Source organism: Eschrichtius robustus, chromosome 21 (assembly GCF_028021215.1).
Source record: "Eschrichtius robustus isolate mEscRob2 chromosome 21, mEscRob2.pri, whole genome shotgun sequence".
Lineage (NCBI taxonomy): Eukaryota > Metazoa > Chordata > Mammalia > Artiodactyla > Eschrichtiidae > Eschrichtius > Eschrichtius robustus.
In genome coordinates this window covers 23047002-23064847 of record NC_090844.1, presented here as the reverse complement: position 1 = coordinate 23064847, position 17846 = coordinate 23047002, and the positions used below count along the sequence as shown (strand labels likewise).

Below are 17846 nucleotides of genomic sequence, written 5' to 3'. Positions count from 1 at the left end.
AGAAAATATAGCAGCTAGCATAATAACAGAGAGTTAAACCCAAGGTAAGATCAGAATATTCAAAATGACATTCTCAAAAGAGCTATGGCAAGAAGGACATGTGATTTTCCTATTTCTGGTGCAAACATTCAGCTACAGTGAGCCAGATTCAGGGAGCATGCCTTCAGTCTGTGACCAATGCGGCAGAGACTGAAATCGATTCATTTAATTCCTCAAAACTATTAAATTTAAGCATTCATATCATTTTAGAAAATATTTCTACACGTATGCGAAGCCTCATCTTATGAAATTCCTAGAAAAATATGAAGTGCTATTATGATAAATTATATTTAAGTACAGGCACTAATAACTGATTTAAGAAGATAGAAGAAATAGAAACAATGTGAATTTTCCAAGCTAAAAATGTAGCAAGGCTTTTAGGTAAATTACGAAAAAGCATTTAAGTATAGTTTTCACTTTTAATGGCAGAAACCCTCCTATTAAGATATGGTAAATTCTTTGTTATGTGAATTTTAGAGCTACATTAAAGGTCTAAAACTGTTCTTCACAATGAACAGACACTCAATTTTAAGAGAAGTTATGTTTATGTTAAAATGTTTTGCAAGTATTTCATAGTCACCTTACTCTTTTAATTAGAGTATAGAGATGCTCATTTGACTGAGTTTCTAAAATTAAATCACACAAAGCACCAAGTTTCGCAAATAAAATTTTTAATTTTAGAGCAAAATACTAAGAGACCAAATTTTAACTAGCTATAATCTTCAATGCATAAGACAAAAGATATACAAACTTCGAATATATGAAATATATGAAAAGATGCTCAATATCATTATTCAAAAGAAAATGCAAATTTAAAAGATGGGCAATACCCCATCTTTTATTATTAATGGTATTCCATATTAATGAGAATGTACTAAACTGGAACTCTCATCCATTGCTGGTGGGCACGTAGAGAGGTATGTAACTACTTTGGAAATCAATTTGGCAATTACTTATAAAGGTAAATATACACTACTGTATGTTCTAACATCCTACTTTTAGATATTTATCCAAGAGGAAAAGAAATATGTCCATACAAAACACCTGCACATGAAAATTTCATATGTTTATTTAGAAAAGCAAAAAAATGAAAAACATCTCAATATTCATCAACAGGTGAAAGGATAAGCAAATTGTAGCATATCCATACAAAAGAATACTACTTAGCAATAAAAAGAAATAAACTATTGACTCATACTAGAGGGATGAAATCTCTACAACATGCTGAGCAAAAGGAGCCATACAGGAAAGAACATATTTCTAGAACAGAAAACTAATCTACAGTGACAGAAAACAGATCAATTGTTCCCTGGGGATGGTGGAGGGGAAGAGAAAACTGACTGCCAATGGACACCAAAGAACTTTTCAGAGTGATAAAACTGCTCTATTAAATTGTGGTAGTGGTTACATGGGCGTATACATTTGTCAAAACTCGTCAATATATATACTTAAAATGGATGCATTTTATTTCATTTTCTCAAATTAATTTTATGTTGTAATTCAATAAAGTTGATTTTTTAAAAGCTCAATAGAGGGGTTTAATCGCAGATTAGAGAAATCTGAAGAGAAATTTATTGACCTGGAAAACATGTCAACAGATCCAAGAATGCTGCAAGGAGAAATAATCATGGACAAAGGATGGAGTGAGAAGGTCTAATATGTTGTAATCAGTCTTAAAAGAAACACATACATTATCTGAAGAGATAATGCCTAAGATTTTCCCACAACTAATAAAAGACACAAATTTATACGTTCAAGAAGCTCAAACAGGATAAACTCAATGATACAGAAAAAAATATTACACATATAAATTAGGAGCAACTACTATGAAAAAATAGCTGATAATTCAAAACAAAGCAATAAGTTTATAGAGTAATACGTCAGAGGTAAATAATTTGTGAACCTACCCTAACTATAGTGTATGTTATACTATATAGCAGATGTTAAGCAATGATTTAATTATAAATCTGTTTCCATGTATATTTGCAAAAAACAATATTTTTACAAGTGTAAAAACACCATATTCCTATTCTTGGGATAAATTTAATTTAGGTAACATCAATTAAATTACGTTATACCTTAAAAATTACTTTAAAATAAATGTCAATAGCTTTAAATACATTCCTACAAACACTACTCTAGAACCAAGATATATAAGGTCTGACTAGGCAAATCAAAGAAAACTCTTCGATATAAATTTAATATTTATTTTCATTTGCAGAATTTTTTGTTTTAAAAATATTTTATTTCCTCTTTATATTTTTTAGAATTCTCTTCCTTTATTAAGATCTATCTTCTTACCAGCAGTTTCCACCCCCAAATAAACTAACTATTTAAATCCTTCAAATTCTAACATTCATAGGAGATAAATACTGGTTCTACATACCAAATTAAATCTGGGACTCAGAAAGAGTGACCAGTTCTATTCCCTGTCAACATACTCATGCTAATCAGTAAGTTTCTCTCAACATAAACTAGACTCATGTTGATTTTTTTTTTTTGATGCTCAGTGGTATCTTTTCACTGAATGAGTAGTGACATTCACTGAGTAAAGAAGGCTTCTTTCATCTTAATTAATATCCTTTGGAGAAACCTCTGAGAACCTCATAATATAATGCCTAGCCTAATGTGACCCTACTTATAAAGCTCCTCTGAAATGGAGATTTAAGAGCAGGTATTCTGGTATATAATGAACAGAGATCCGAGCAAGCTGGAGAAAAGTTTTGAAGTAATGGTTGTGTGGTCTTAGCTTGGCCTGGTTAGCCATAAATTAAGACGATTAAGTGATTTTCTAGTGCCTAGAGCTACACTGTCCAATATAGTAGCCACTATCCGTATGTTAGTATTGAGTCTTTGAAATGTGGCTAGTGAGACTGATGATCGGAATTATTAATTATATTTAATTTTAATTAATTTAAATATTAAGTTGATACATGATACACTGGTACATAATTCAGTTATTGGAAAATGTTTAATATGTTTTGAACACCTTAGATGTGTGAATCTACTGTTTCAACTGTAAATTTTATTAAATCTAAATACAGATCAAGTATTACTGATGAAAAGTTTGCTTGAATTGAGATGTGCTTTAAGTAGAAGATATACACTAGATTTCAGAAACCAGTTGAAAAAAATATAAAATTTTTCATTAATAATGTTTTTTAATCTTGTATACCATTTTTAAAGGTTATTTCCCATTTACAGTCATTACAAAATATTGGCTCTATTCCCTGGGCTGTACAATATATCCTGGAGCCTATCTTAACACCCTCCCACTGCCCCACCCCTATATTGCACCTCCCCCACCTCCCCACTGGTAACTACTATTACGTTCTCTATATCTGTGAGTCTGCTTCTTTTTTGATATATTCACTAGTTTGTTGTATTTTTTAGATTTCCATATATAAGTGATATCATACAGTATTTGTCTTTCTCTGACTTATTTCACTTAGCATAATAATGTTTTATACTCATTATATGTTGAAATAATATTTTGGATATGCTGCTTTAAGTAATATATTATTAAATTAATATCACCTGTTTCTTTTTAATGTGGCTATTAGAAAAATTTAAATTACATTCATGTCTGGCATTATGTATCTACTGAACAGCACTACTCTAGAGCAGAGTGAACTACTGACATTTTGGACCAGATAATTATTTACTGCAGGTGTAGGGTGATGGCTCCACCATGGTGCCCTGGAGACTCTGCAAGTATCCTCACATGCTAAGCAAAGACCTGAATCACAGTTCATCTGTGTCTTGGTGCAAATGCCTTGTGACCTCTGGAAATGAAAGATGAGAGACTTGCAAGGAGCTACTGTGAGGCCACCTTCCACTCACCTCTCTACCTTCCCTCATCACTTCCCACTTCTGATGAGGTAGGGTAGGGGGCTTTCTTCCTCTCCCCTTCTATTGGCTCTTCAGCAACAGAGGACCCCACAACTTGTGCTGCAGTCATTCAGCCCTTTTTCTCTCAGTGTCATCCTTTTTGCTGTATGGTACAAGGACCACAAGGAGCTGGCACTTGTGGCATCGTTTCTAGTCAAATTAGTCAGGCCCTGGCTTTGGCCTTGGCTTGTCTTGCAACATGAACTTGCAACAGTAGCCCTGGGCATTGTAAGATGTTTAACAGCACCCCTGACCTCTATCCAATAGATGTAAACAGCACTCCCCCACTGTGACAACCAAAAATGTCGCTAGATATTGCTAAATATCTCCTCAATGGGCAAAACTGCTCCTGGCTAAGACCACTGCTCTTTAGGGTCTTAAGGACCCACACCTACTCCCCTCACTCACACTCACACACACACACATGAACTTTTGTGAGGTGGGATACATGAAGGTCTATGCTTCTCCCCTCTCAACACTTTCACATATTGGGTTACTGCATTAGATTTCATTTGAAGGAAGATTTCTGTGGTTTAATAACATAATAGGAAATAAGCAAATAGTAAATCAATAAAATAGTAACTAGTAAATGTTTTTAAAAATAGCAAATAATAGTAAATGGTAAATAATAAAAATGATTTCCAAGGATTCTTTTAATTTTAAGATGCTGTGCCTTATGAATATATCTTTGAGTACTGACTTTATCAAGTAGAGGGCTTTTTTTTTTAATTACAAGGGAGAAAAAACTACTTTAACTGGCTTAAACAACATGAACATTTATTGAAGAATAGAGGCAGCTCATCAAAAGCAAAGGCAGAAACATGTCCCCAAATTTTTCCTGCTGCCGTCTATCCCTGTCTCCCAGCTTTATCGCCATCACCCTCGGCAACAGACAATACATATACTTGTACTATCTGAACCTTAATTCCAAACTCTCATTAAAGAGAATTTGCTCCAGCTTGCCTCATATCTGGTTCTGGACTTCAAAAGCTTGGCCAGAGAAGCTGGAAGAGGCAATAAAAACAATGGTTATGGGGAAAGAGGCGTTAGTTCTAGAGTACATGGGCGGATCTCAATGGGCATCTACAGCAACAACAGATCTTAAAGTATTATGTAGATATGGCTATACATGGTGAATGAATCTTTACAAAAATGTCTCTATTTTACATATTTCTACAGTGTTTTAATGTTTATTACAAATATACATTATTTTTATAATGAGAGAGATATTTCTCCTCAGACAAAAATGATCTTTACACATGCTGTTTAAGTATGTTCGCCAAAACAATACTTCTCTTAAAGCTGCTCTTTAAAGTAATTAATTTGTAACCAACGGAGAAATAAAAATTGGGCAGTTCTTATCAAGCAAACAACATTAAATATGGTATAGCATTAAGTAAACAATTCCAATATAAAATAAATACATTAATTTAGAATCTGTGATAATGCTGAGACTGTAGAAATAAGTCTTAAGTAAAATAGTCAACAAGTAATTTTCTATTGTGTAAAAGTCCAGGTTTTTAACCATACTTTTTTTAGTCTTTGCCTTTCATACAAAAGTCACCAAAAATTCAGAATTCTGTCAACAACTGGGACTAGCATACTTGTGATACATAATTTTACCTCAAGGAACTATCTGCCTTTATGTGCCTTTGAACTTAGAAAAAAAATGTATTCTTATTTATTTCCTGGTGAGGGACATGTAAAAAAGGTACAAATGGGTTTCCATCTAATGAGGCACATAAAGGCAGATAGTTCATTGAGCTAAAATAAGTTCAAAAAAATCAAATTCTCTCCTAAGTCTGCTGCACTTACTAATGGCAAAACACCATAGCTAAGAGTTGGTCCTCTGGAACCAGACTGAACGGGTTAGAATCCCAGTTCCGCCACCTCCTAGTTCTGGGACCCCAGGAAGCAACAGCACGTCTCTGTATTTCCATTTCCTCACCGGTAAATCAGGAGATAATAACAGTACCTACCCATGGGGTTATTAGGAGGACAAAACAAATAAATATTTGAGGAGCTCTTAGAACAGTGGCTAACATATAGTACACATGTGCATGTAAGAATTTTTTTAAAGACATTAGAAAATATTTAATTACTTACTCAAAAAAGCTAATCCAAGTAAATAAAATTTTACTGAATTTACATGAGACTAGTTCTTTATGATCAAACTTTGGCATGAAATGTTATAATAATAAAAGAATCCTCCAATTAAATTTTGCTCCCATTATCAAGATTTCCTATAAATAGAAAAGACCAAGAATTTTTGAAAAGGCCCGTTACATATGGAGTAACTTAGGTGTAGATTATTCTGTATGTGTATATAGCAGATTCTTATATCCAATTCAATTATATCCTTTTTGCAATAAGGAGTTAAGGCAGGCCCGAATACACCTGGGAAATCAGCATTATCTGCTTACACAAACCACAATTTATTATAAGATAAAGCAGGCAGTAGAACAAATATAAGAATGATTATAACAAAGCAAAGCATATCTCTTTTCTACCTGGAAACCCTAGAGAATCAAGTCTAAAAGAAAGTCCTGTCTAGGAGTCAGACAAACCTGGGTTTGAGAGTACTGCTCTCTACTTAGCAATTGTCTGGCCTGAGGCCAGTGACTTCACCTCTTGTCAATTTCAATTTCCTCTTTCACTACCTTCCTCCAAGGACTGCTGTCATAATTCAGACAATATATATAAACCTAGCTTGGTTCTTAGCACACAATAGGGACTCAATAAACACCCTATCCCTTCAATCAGGACCTTTTCATCTGCCTTTCAAAAATAGAATCCCGTGCACAGAGAGTGCTAAGAAAATACCAGTTGGATTAAAATAAACGCAAACTGGTAACAGCCCTAGGAACAATGAATTCGTTTGTGCCCAATTATTGTTTTATACTTCCTTGTACTTAGGGGAAGATTACTTTTTCTAATACTTGACTAGAGTCATGTAAATAAAACACTAATAAGTAACAAAGTAGATATTACAGTCTGACCACGTAAGTTGATTACAGGATGACAGAACTTTTACAGTTCTAGGGACAGCAACCACATGCAAAAGGTGCCTCCCAATCTCTGAGAGAAGTTTCACCCGCTTTCTGAGTCCATCCCTAAATTGTTACGAGCCGAGTAAGGCCTCAAGGACTTACTAGCATTTCCAGGCAAATTCCCCCATTATAAAATATTGAGACCAATTCAGTTTTAGTGCTACTGGATACAAGGTTTAAAGTCACATGTTTGAAAACATTTTTCACAAGGAACACAAGGTTGAGCCAGTACCATAATATTCTGATTCTGCTTTGAATTTTAGTTTCTTAAGAAATAATATCACAATTATTATTTTCCTATGTCTCTAAGAATTCAAATGATTGGAACCTCAATACACTGTTGTACTTTCAACCTGAGGAGGCAAAGAACATAACTGTTAAGTTATCATTCTTTGGGAAATATATCAAATAATTTTTTTAATGTAGCTTGTTTTCGATAAATTATCCTATGAGCGATATTCTTAATGACAGTATTCAATCACGTTTCTCACATCCCACCTGAGCTCCTTTCCCCCACAGTGAGGAGGAAAAGAATGCCTTTTTCTTTTAACAGAGTTCCTCCTTTGCTCTTTCCCTTCTCTCATTCCTAGAGGGCTGCAATTTTCAGAAACAGCAATTATGATGCCCTCTAGCAGCTTGAAGAACTATTTACTCATAATTAATTTGCCTTTAAAAAATTATCATTGTTCACATCTCTTTGCATTTGTCAAGCTTTCATACGCTTTTTACTTAGTCACAGCAAATCACCAGAACTTCATACTCCTGCTATTGAAATATCTGTGGGGAAAATGTTTACGTTACGATAATTTTCCATTATCCTATCTGCAATGTCTCTGCTAAGTTAAAAGGCATAAATTGCAATTTTTTAAAAATTTATTTACTTATCTATTTATTTTTGGCTGTGTTGGGTCTTTGTTTCTGTGCGAGGGCTTTCTCTAGTTGCGGCAAGCGGGGACCACTCTTCATCGCGGCGCGCGGGCCTCTCACTACCGCGGCCTCTCTTGTTGCGGAGCACAGGCTCCAGACGCGCAGGCTCAGTAGTTGTGGCTCACGGGCCTAGTTGCTCCGCGGCATGTGGGATCTTCCCAGACCAGGGCTCGAACCCGCGTCCCCTGCATTGGCAGGCGGATTCTCAACCACTGCGCCACCAGGGAAGCCCCTAAATTGCAATTTTTAAAAAAGTTTCATGTCTTATCAAATCATAATTCAAGTTTACAAAGTAACGATGAATATGAAACAAAGGACATAAACTAATTCACACTGAAGGCAACAAAGAGCCACATATCTGTCATTAAGTTTTTACTGAGTGTCAGAACACAGAAATGATCTCTGAGAACACCTTATGCTGCCACCCAAGGGAAAAGAGAGTGGAAGGAAACAAGCACTTGCTGAGGCTCTACCTGCTTTATTATTTCATTTAACTTTCCATAACAACCTGATGCAGTAGGTCTGATGCCCACCTTATAAATGAGAAATTGAGGCTCAAAGCAACTAAATTATTTGTGGTAAAGGGGAATTCATACTTAATTCTAAAGCCAAGCATTTAATTTCTACCTTATCATTCTACACAAGTAGAAGCCAAGATCACACCAGAACTGTAACTCAAGCTTTCTTTCCTTCATGTGAATTCTAAAGGGCACATCTACGCGTTTGTCCTAAATACCTTCCTCCAATGACCAATGTCCTCTTCCTAATACCATCCAACAACCCCCTGGGGGAAAGCAAGCAACCAGACTCTGCAATAACACCAAGACAGCCAGGGTTCCATTTTAGGAGACCCACTAGAATACCTGCTCTTGTTCCCTCCATCCTCATACTCAAGTACAATAGATTCTTTCAAAAGATCAACACTCAAAATTGTGCCCCACAAAGGCAAAATGAAATATATGCCCTCTATCTGTAACCATGATTATTTGTACCACAACAAATATAGGAATTTTCAGGCTTGACACAAAATAAACATATATTTGGACACACTGTGGGATTTCTTAATGTGTTATCTGTACTGTCACACCTGAGGGCAGAATATGAAACAACTCACAATAAGGTTACATTCTTAATCCTGGATTCTGTTTGCAGATGAAAAGTCTAACACCCACTCCCACTTAAAAAAAGAGAATTAGCAGATTTAAATAACTGAAGAACTAAAACAACAAAAATACATAACATTTTTTTTAAAGCCTGAAACTGCAATTATTATACTTAACAACTTTCTAGTTTGGTCAGCTGAAAATGGGGAGTGAGAAAGACTCCATAAGTCTTTATCTCCAATCTGGGCCTGCCTCTGAAATCTCAGTTACCAGGGAACTGCACAAAGCAAGGACACAGTTTTAATATACACGCGTTTCAGATAACACGATAACCATGTAAAGAGAACCCACTGGTTACATGAGCCATTTGCCTCAAATACCACTTTCATACAACACCAAACTTAAGCCATACATCTCACTGAAATCCATAGACTGTTTTGGACGATCATGTTTAATTTAAAAGTAAATGCAAACATATAATTAATTAATTTAACAGACAGTCTTGAGCAGTAAGCAAAGCATTACATCACTTTTTAAAATGTTGGTTGTTCTTTTTGTTCTTGTTACTTGACCTTTTTCCCCCTAATTTAAGCATCTTTGATATATTTCTTAAGTGCTTAGGAGAATAAAGGCATTCATTCTGGGAATTTTAATAAAATACAATGAACAAATATCAAACTCTCTATATAAATATATCAATATATATTTAACACCATTAACCAGAATGCCTACTAAAGTAATCCCAAATATATCAGGTAAATGCATAAACACTCTAACCTTCTTGAATGAAGTTGAACATAAGTGGGCAAGTCATCAAGATAATGGTGCTCAGTGTCAGCAGGGATTATTTCAGAAGGGAAAAATTGCTATCATTTTTGGCTCTTCTCCTTTTAAAGGATAAAAGTACGGAATTTTGCCATTTTTTTACTTTTTATGAAAATGCTACATTGAGACTTGTTTAAAAAAGATCCCAATTCAGTTTTTATATGGAAAAGTAATGTTAAAAATGCCAAAGGGAAGTATTCTGGCAGGAAAAGGGGAGAGAATAATGAAACAAAAGCAAGTGAAGCAAATTCTCAAGACTTCACTGAATTTTCAATGAATTTTTGCAAAGAGTAAGGAAGGTATAGGAAATGACTTTTCTTAACCTAGCTCATTTATGGATGGCATATGGATAGATAATGTGACAGACTAAATCAAGAGCCCTAATCAAGTACTCCAGCAGCTACATTTCTTTGATTCTTATTAAGAAGCTCTAGCTTTCCAGTAGTTTATCCTAAAGTAATCAGGGTTTACATATGTAATTAATGAAAATGATAGTCTCTATAGTACTGTTTATAAAATAGTGAAAAATCAGAAATATTCTAAATGGCTTAATATAGGTGAATGATTTAAAAAGTGGTTATTTCTATATAATTCTTGACTGCCTTTAAAAATGAGATTAGACAAAAATATTCACAGATAATGAAATATGGTCATAACACAAAGTGAAAAAATAAGAAAACAGGATGCGTGTAATGATCTCATTTTTATGTAGAAAGGACTATGGACACAGGTACACTGACTATAACAGCACTATCCAATAGAACTTTCTACAATGATGGCAATTTCAATATCTACACACTCTGATAAGGTAACCAATAGCCAGATATGGTTATTAAGCACTTGAAATGTGGCTAGTACAACTGAGGAATTAAGTTTTAAATTTTTTACAGTTTAACCGATTTTCATTTATTGGCTACCATAAATCTAAATGGCCAGAAAATAAGGTGTGACAATTATTATCAGTGTATTTGCTAATTTTTTTTAAAATGAACATCTATTACTTTTAATATTACTGTTAAGACAAAACCCAGAAAGCTGTTAATCTTCAATATATTATATTTGAAATAACATAAGACAAGAATGTACCAGAAGCAATCCCACCCTTCCCTCCCCCCACCCTCAATCCCATGCCACTCCCAAGCTCCAGGACTTTTCATCAAAGGACCATGGAAGTGATCAGGTAATTTAGTAAAGGAGAAAGATTTATATGATCCAAAGAGAAACACGAGTGTGTAGATAAGGTAATTTAAAATAGAGTTTGAACAAGGAAAGTAAATATATCTTTCTAGATAAAAGATACATAAAATAGAGTTACCTGGAAATTATGAAAGAGATACTACTTTAGGAGTGAGTTATAATAATAAAAACAGTTTAAGCTTTAGTAAATAGATTATCTTAAGATTTTGTTTTTGTTTTTAAAGCAAGGTAAAATTACCACTTTAAATTTGTTAAATATTAGATGGTCTAAAAAGCTGAACTAAGAATAAAGAAGGATTTGTTTGGCACATTTAAAGAATGAAATTAGTTTTTTATGCTTAAAATACACTCAAATAAATCTCACTAAGCAGAGAGAACTTTCTGTTCTTAGTCAAGAAAACATTTCTTATTATAACAACTTTATATCAGCTCTACAGACTGTGGCAAAGTAACAGCTTTCTCCTTTCTTCACTAGTAAAATGGTAGGTAATTTGAATCATCTGCTTCATGCATAGGATATAAATATTAGTGAAATTGTTTGGTTAGGTACTTTGGGCTGCCTCAAGGGAAAACACTGTATTATGTATCATGTAACCAAAGCAATTTTTGGTAAATGTACCAACATCACCTTTTTCTTTCTTCTCCCCCCCGTCTCAACTCTTCAGTTCATGACAGGAGAACTCATGGGTTTAATCTACAAGTAACAACAAAAAGTGTATGACTGCCCATGCCTTATAGAAAATCCATAACCAGAAGTCAATGCATGCTCAGAACCAATATTCAACAACCCACCATTAATGAAGAATGACGATTTGACAAATGGTAGATTATCTAAACATAATTTATATCTGACTATACGTTTTATATTTGTATATAAATATAGGATTATCTAACATGCTGCAAATTCACATTACTTTAAAATAAAAGAATCTCAAAATACCACCTAATCAAGAAGAAGTAGAAAATTACTCAACTTCCTTACCCACATTAACACAAAGTAATGCAAAAAAGCCAGAGAGAACCTAGCCATCTTCCTGTGAATTGCTCTGCCATTCCACACACATTTCTTGAGTATACAATTAGATACCAGCTATAGGCAACAAGAATACAAGAATAAATGAGACAGTTATTGTTAGTTCCTTACCACAGAAAACTAACAATAGGATCAGCCAAGAAGAACCAAGTACAATCTAAGCAGAATACCAAAGGAGCATATAACAAGGCACTAACTGATTTGAAGCATGCTCAAATTGACACCTTACCTGATTCAGTTTAAGAGACTGTCACTTGACCCTACAGCTGCATTAGAAAGCAAATATATTTTGATTACAACAATTTTAGTGTAATTCATCACTATGCACATACCACTTGTATATGCTAATTATTAAGTAGGAAAGCATTTTGAACTGTGTTTATGACCCTGATTCACTTGGGGATCAGCTCCAAGATATTTTTCTCTGTGATGGCAACCAAACAAGTCATTCTTCTTAACCATTTCTTTATTGTTTACTTAGGAATTCAATTTCATAAATAGAGTGTAGTCAGTCAGGGTAGTCTAGGTTATGGCCAGTAACAATGTTCTCCATAATCTCAAAGGCTTATTAGTAAAATAAGTTCATTCCTTGCTTCTGCTACAAGTTGGAAAGTGACAGCACGGGAGTTCCCTCACTCATAGACCCAGGCTGAAGAGGACTCTATGTGAAAATGTGATCCCTAAATAACAAAGGTAGGAAAAACTAAAATATGGTAAACGGTACTCTGGTCCTTAACACTTGTGCTCCAAAGTTTATATTTGGCTCCCAACTCACGTTTTGTTGGGAAAAAAAAAAAGGAAAGGAAATATACTATTGAGTGGACAGACGGCCACTCTACTCCGAGATGCCAATGAGAACTAGAGGTTAAGACTACACCAGAACTATAAAGACTGTCTTTGAACTACTTAAACTGCTTATAATTCCTGTCTCAATACTGCGGGAATATGAGAAACTATGACCAAAGCCAGTGACATGAAGAAACAGCTCAAAGAACATCTGTGTGTGTCTTTTGATCTCAGAAGAGCCAAGGGATAGCACAAACCAAAAAAAAAAAAAAAAAAAAAAAAGTTTAAGTATTACAAATTAATGTCTTCCTTCACAGAAAGATTTCAGGCAACAAGTTATTAAAAATAACCTATTTCCCTAGATTCTAGAAATATACTTCCAAATAGTAGGGGCAAACAATGTTATCACAGAAATAACCATGCATATTTTGGATAATTATTTTCTAATTAAACAAGGTCCACCTGACTTTTAAATCTTAAAAATGAGCCACATAATACATTCAATTTTTCATTATGGGGTAGCTAATTCTTTCATTTTAATTTTTAAAAGTGTATCCTAAGTTATCATAAAGCACTTCAAGCAGAGACCCTTAAACCAAAACCTGCTTTCCTGAATTTCTGCAATGTATTGATAATTAAAACTATAATCTTATTTCACTATAAACTGTGTTTAACCTAAGAATAATTGTCTATTATATACCTCACCTTATTATTCCAGTGCTGGGCAGACACCAAATACTTTTTCTATTTTAATTGACAAATTGGACTTCAACCAAAATTGAAAACTTTTGCTTGCCTAAAGACACCATTAAGAAAATGAAAGGCAAAGCACAGATTGGGAGAAAGGATTCACAATATATAAATCCAACACAGGTCTATATCCATAACACAAAAAAGAATTCTCAAAACTCGGGAATAATAAGGAAAAAAAGTCAAAAGATCTGAACAGAGACCTCACAAAAGAATATACATAAATGATCAATATGTACATAAAAATATGCTCAACACATTCAGCCATCAGGGAAATGCAGCTTCTTGTAAAATTCAACATACACTTACCATTCGACCCAGCAATCCCACTCCTAGGCATGTTACTAATAAGTCTTATATCTTACTTGTTTTATCCTTCTGTGGAAACATCATTAATCATCCACTCAAACTTATTTCCTCTTCTTACTACTTAAAAAAATCCAATTTTATTTGGGAAGCAAGGTGCCCAGATGTAGGGGATAAATCATGATTGGTCCTAATTCTGATAATCTCATTCCTGTTTGCCAGGGGTTACTGCAGGGGGATGAACATGTAACCTACTTCTGAAAAATGGGCTCTTAAGAGGACGTTTTCTGGGAAAGATTTTTCTTCTTAAAAAAAAATCTTAAGTAGAAAAAGCCCTTTTTTTACCTCCTCCTTTCCTGCTTTGGATGTTGATGTGAGAATATGACACTTGGAGCTACTGCTATCACCTTGAAACCAAGAGGGAAAAGCTAACATGGTTGCCTATTCTTTAGAGATTGTTGAAACTCCTGAGTCAATCCTGTAACCTCGGGCAGACTTTCTGTCATGTGAGTCAATAAGATTTTATTGTTTAAGCGATTATTGATGAGGTATTCTGTTATTTGCAACTAAAAGCATCCCAGATAATACACATCCTACTCCATTTCAAGAAAAAGGGCTAAAGACATGAAGAGGCATTTTACCAAAGAGGAGATACAGATGGCAATAAGCATGTGAAGCATCACTAGCCATTAGAGAAGTGTAAATTAAAACGTTGTTGAGCTATTAGGACAGCTAAAATAAAAGATAGTGACAATACCAAATCCGGGCAAGGATGCAGAGAAACTAGATCTCTCATACATTGCCGTTAGGAATGAAAAATCATGTAACACACTGGAAAATACTATGACAGTTTCCTTAAAAATCTAAACATATACTTACTGTATTACCCAGCAATCACACTCCAGAGCATTTATCTAGAGAAAAGAAAACTCATCTCCACATAAAAACCTGTACACAAATGTTCACAGGAGCTTTATTTGTAATAGCCAAAAAGTAGAAACAACCAAAATGTTCTTCAGTTGGTGAAAGGCTAAACTATGGTACATCAACACCATGGCATAATAATCAGCAATTAAAAAAAAAAATCTGGAAGGTCAAGTGAAAAAAAAAAAAAAAGCCCATCTCAAAAAATTATATACTGTATGATTCCATTTATATAAAATTCTCAAAATGGCAAAATTATACACATGAGAACATATTAGTGGTTGCCAGGGGTTAAGGATATGGGATGGGGAGTAGGTCATTATAAAAGTAGGCTATAAATAAGTAGAATGAGGAGGATCTTTGGAGGAGTCTGATAACATGTTCTGTATCTTGACTGCAGTAGTAGCTACATGAATCTCAACGTGTGATTAATGGCATAGAACTATACACATTGTACCAACACTAGTTTCCTATTTCTGATACTGTATTATGATTCCATAAGATGTAACCACGGGAAAACTGGGTGAAGGATACATGGATCTTTTTGTACTATATTTGCAACTTCCTGTGAATCTATATTTCAAAATAAAAGTTAAAAATACATAATAAATGCCTCTTATTATGTAAAGAGTTCTAAAGAGTCAAATATAATAAAGCAATATGATTTTTTAAGATCTGTGGTTTACTGGGATACACAGCAATCTAGCAAGGGCAACACAACAATCTAGCCAAGATAACATACAGGAGGCTTTCTTAGTTTTATTGACCCATTATGCAAAGATTTATAGATTCAGTTGTATGAGAAATAGATGAGAAATGTATTTTCTATTTAATTTAATAAATATTTTATAATTCTGTGAATATTCTGTATTATTTAGACCTTAGACTCTATAGTATACAATTGATGGTTTCCTAGACCATCCTAGCCAATGTCAACTCATAAGAGGTTAAGAGCTAAAAGCTTAACTTCAACTCCCACCCAAATATCAAACAAATTTATGTCCTTATAATGAGTCCCACACAATCTTATTGATCATCATCAACAAAATGGTGACCAATTCTACTATGATCAATGGAACTGAAGATAAAGTGTGATGTGCTGACTTATGACGTGTAAAGCCTTTTGAATCCACAACTGGATGAAACAAATCTACATCTCCAAAGCACACAACATCAGCAAAGACATGCTCCTTTGCAATTTTTAATGGATAAAGTAAGACATCAGTAGTTTTCAGTGGGAAAAAAAATGGTTTAATCACTTCAAGAGGAGAATCTATAACGTCAGAATCACAATCATCAATAAAAATATTCAGAAAAATTAATTTTGTACTTAAAAGTTCTTTGGGCAATAAAGAATGCCTATGCTTGCCTGTGGGAGATTTAGGAACACAAAGTATATAGTTTAGATACAAATATCACTGCACTCAGAATTAGAAAGGCCTCATTCAATTCTGCCCATGCAGGAAAATGACCCAAAAGGAATATTTATAATATAGCTTTATATTAAGAGTTTGGTTTTATATTCTAATGTTTATAGAGGTATATATTTATACTTTCAGTTATGGAATGAATTTTAGTATTTTTATGGTAGGAAATGGGGTGTCTGAAACTAAACCTCAATTTATAACTGACACTCAAAAACCAATAAATGAACGTAGATAAAAGGAGCATTTTCATTATATACTTTTGGGAGGTGGATTTAGGAGGAGGAGAGGAATATTAATTTCAATAAGGTATTAAAAGCACTGATAGAATGAAAAATTCAGAGAGGTACAGGTAGGAAAATAGAACACTGAAGCCTAAAAGGGATAATATTCCAAGAAGGTGAAAACTGTATAAAATTCTATAACTAATGACAGAAAAATCCAATGGATATGACAAAGTGAAGCAAGAAAGGATGAAAGTAGGGAAGTTGAAGGTCTAGAAGATTAGGTAAGAATACATGTCAAGTTCAATAATTGTTATCACTTAGTAACTTATCACAAGTAACTTAAGATGTTTAGTGGTCAGAGAATATGTGGTAAGTTCAAGCTTTTTGGGTTAGTTTTATGAAATGACTTAGTCTAGGACATGGCTGTTTTAGTGAGAGACATAGGAAGAAATGGGTAAATCAAGTGAAAATGGAAGATGTCAAAGATCAAAAAGGATAGGGTGTCCAAAGGGTCACATCAATGGATGGTGAAGTGACAAAGGATAATGACAGAGAATGGGATAAAGAAGTTTTGTCAGGCAATGCAATAATTTCAGGAAAACTAAAAAATATATTTGAGGCTGGAAGAGATGGCTATGAAGAGGGAGAAAATCTTAATAATGGCACTGCCTCTGTATCTTTAAAAATGACATATCTATTTGAGTTTTATCATAAAAATATCTGACTAAACAAATGGATGCCATTCAGGAAGACAACAATTATGTAAATCAACCTGCCACAGGCTAAACGAACATCCACCACCTTAAGTTTCAAGAAAGAGATGATACACTCAGGAGAAATTATGCTTGTTCTCTAGAAGCTTGTTTTAGATTCAAAATGAAAGAGTTTATACAATATAGCAAAATCTAAAAAAAATATACTTAGATACATATAAAAGAGAAAGACATGCTGATTGAATACAATTTCATATAATCATAATACTTAAAATCGTTGAAAATTTCAATTTTGTTTGAAATTGCTTTTTCTCTAGACTATGGCACATGTTGAAAATATGAGGCCTTGAACTACTGTATTCAAACCACTCAAATCTTTTCCAGTGCTAATAAAATAGCTGGTGTTCAATTTTAGTAACATAAAGGAAAAGGTTTTGCCTTAGTACTAGATGACTTTCCTTGAATCAACCTAAAACATCCAAATATGTCATCCAGTTCAGTAAGAACTTGTACTTTATAATGGTTCTCATTGATGCTAGGATGGAAAACTTGCAGTCTTTTAAAGAGACTGTAAATTAACTAAATTTGATAGCAGTAATCCATCAAAATTTAGTTCCACACCAGTGGACATTTGTCTCACATTTGGAGAGT

The 17846-nt window shown here is 33.9% G+C and overlaps 1 protein-coding gene across 1 annotated transcript in view; it reads right to left on the bottom strand.

Moving 5' to 3' along the window:
• TNKS (tankyrase) overlaps nt 1–17846 on the bottom strand; it is a 179164-nt gene that overhangs the window by 134560 nt on the left and 26758 nt on the right. The window lies entirely within an intron of this gene.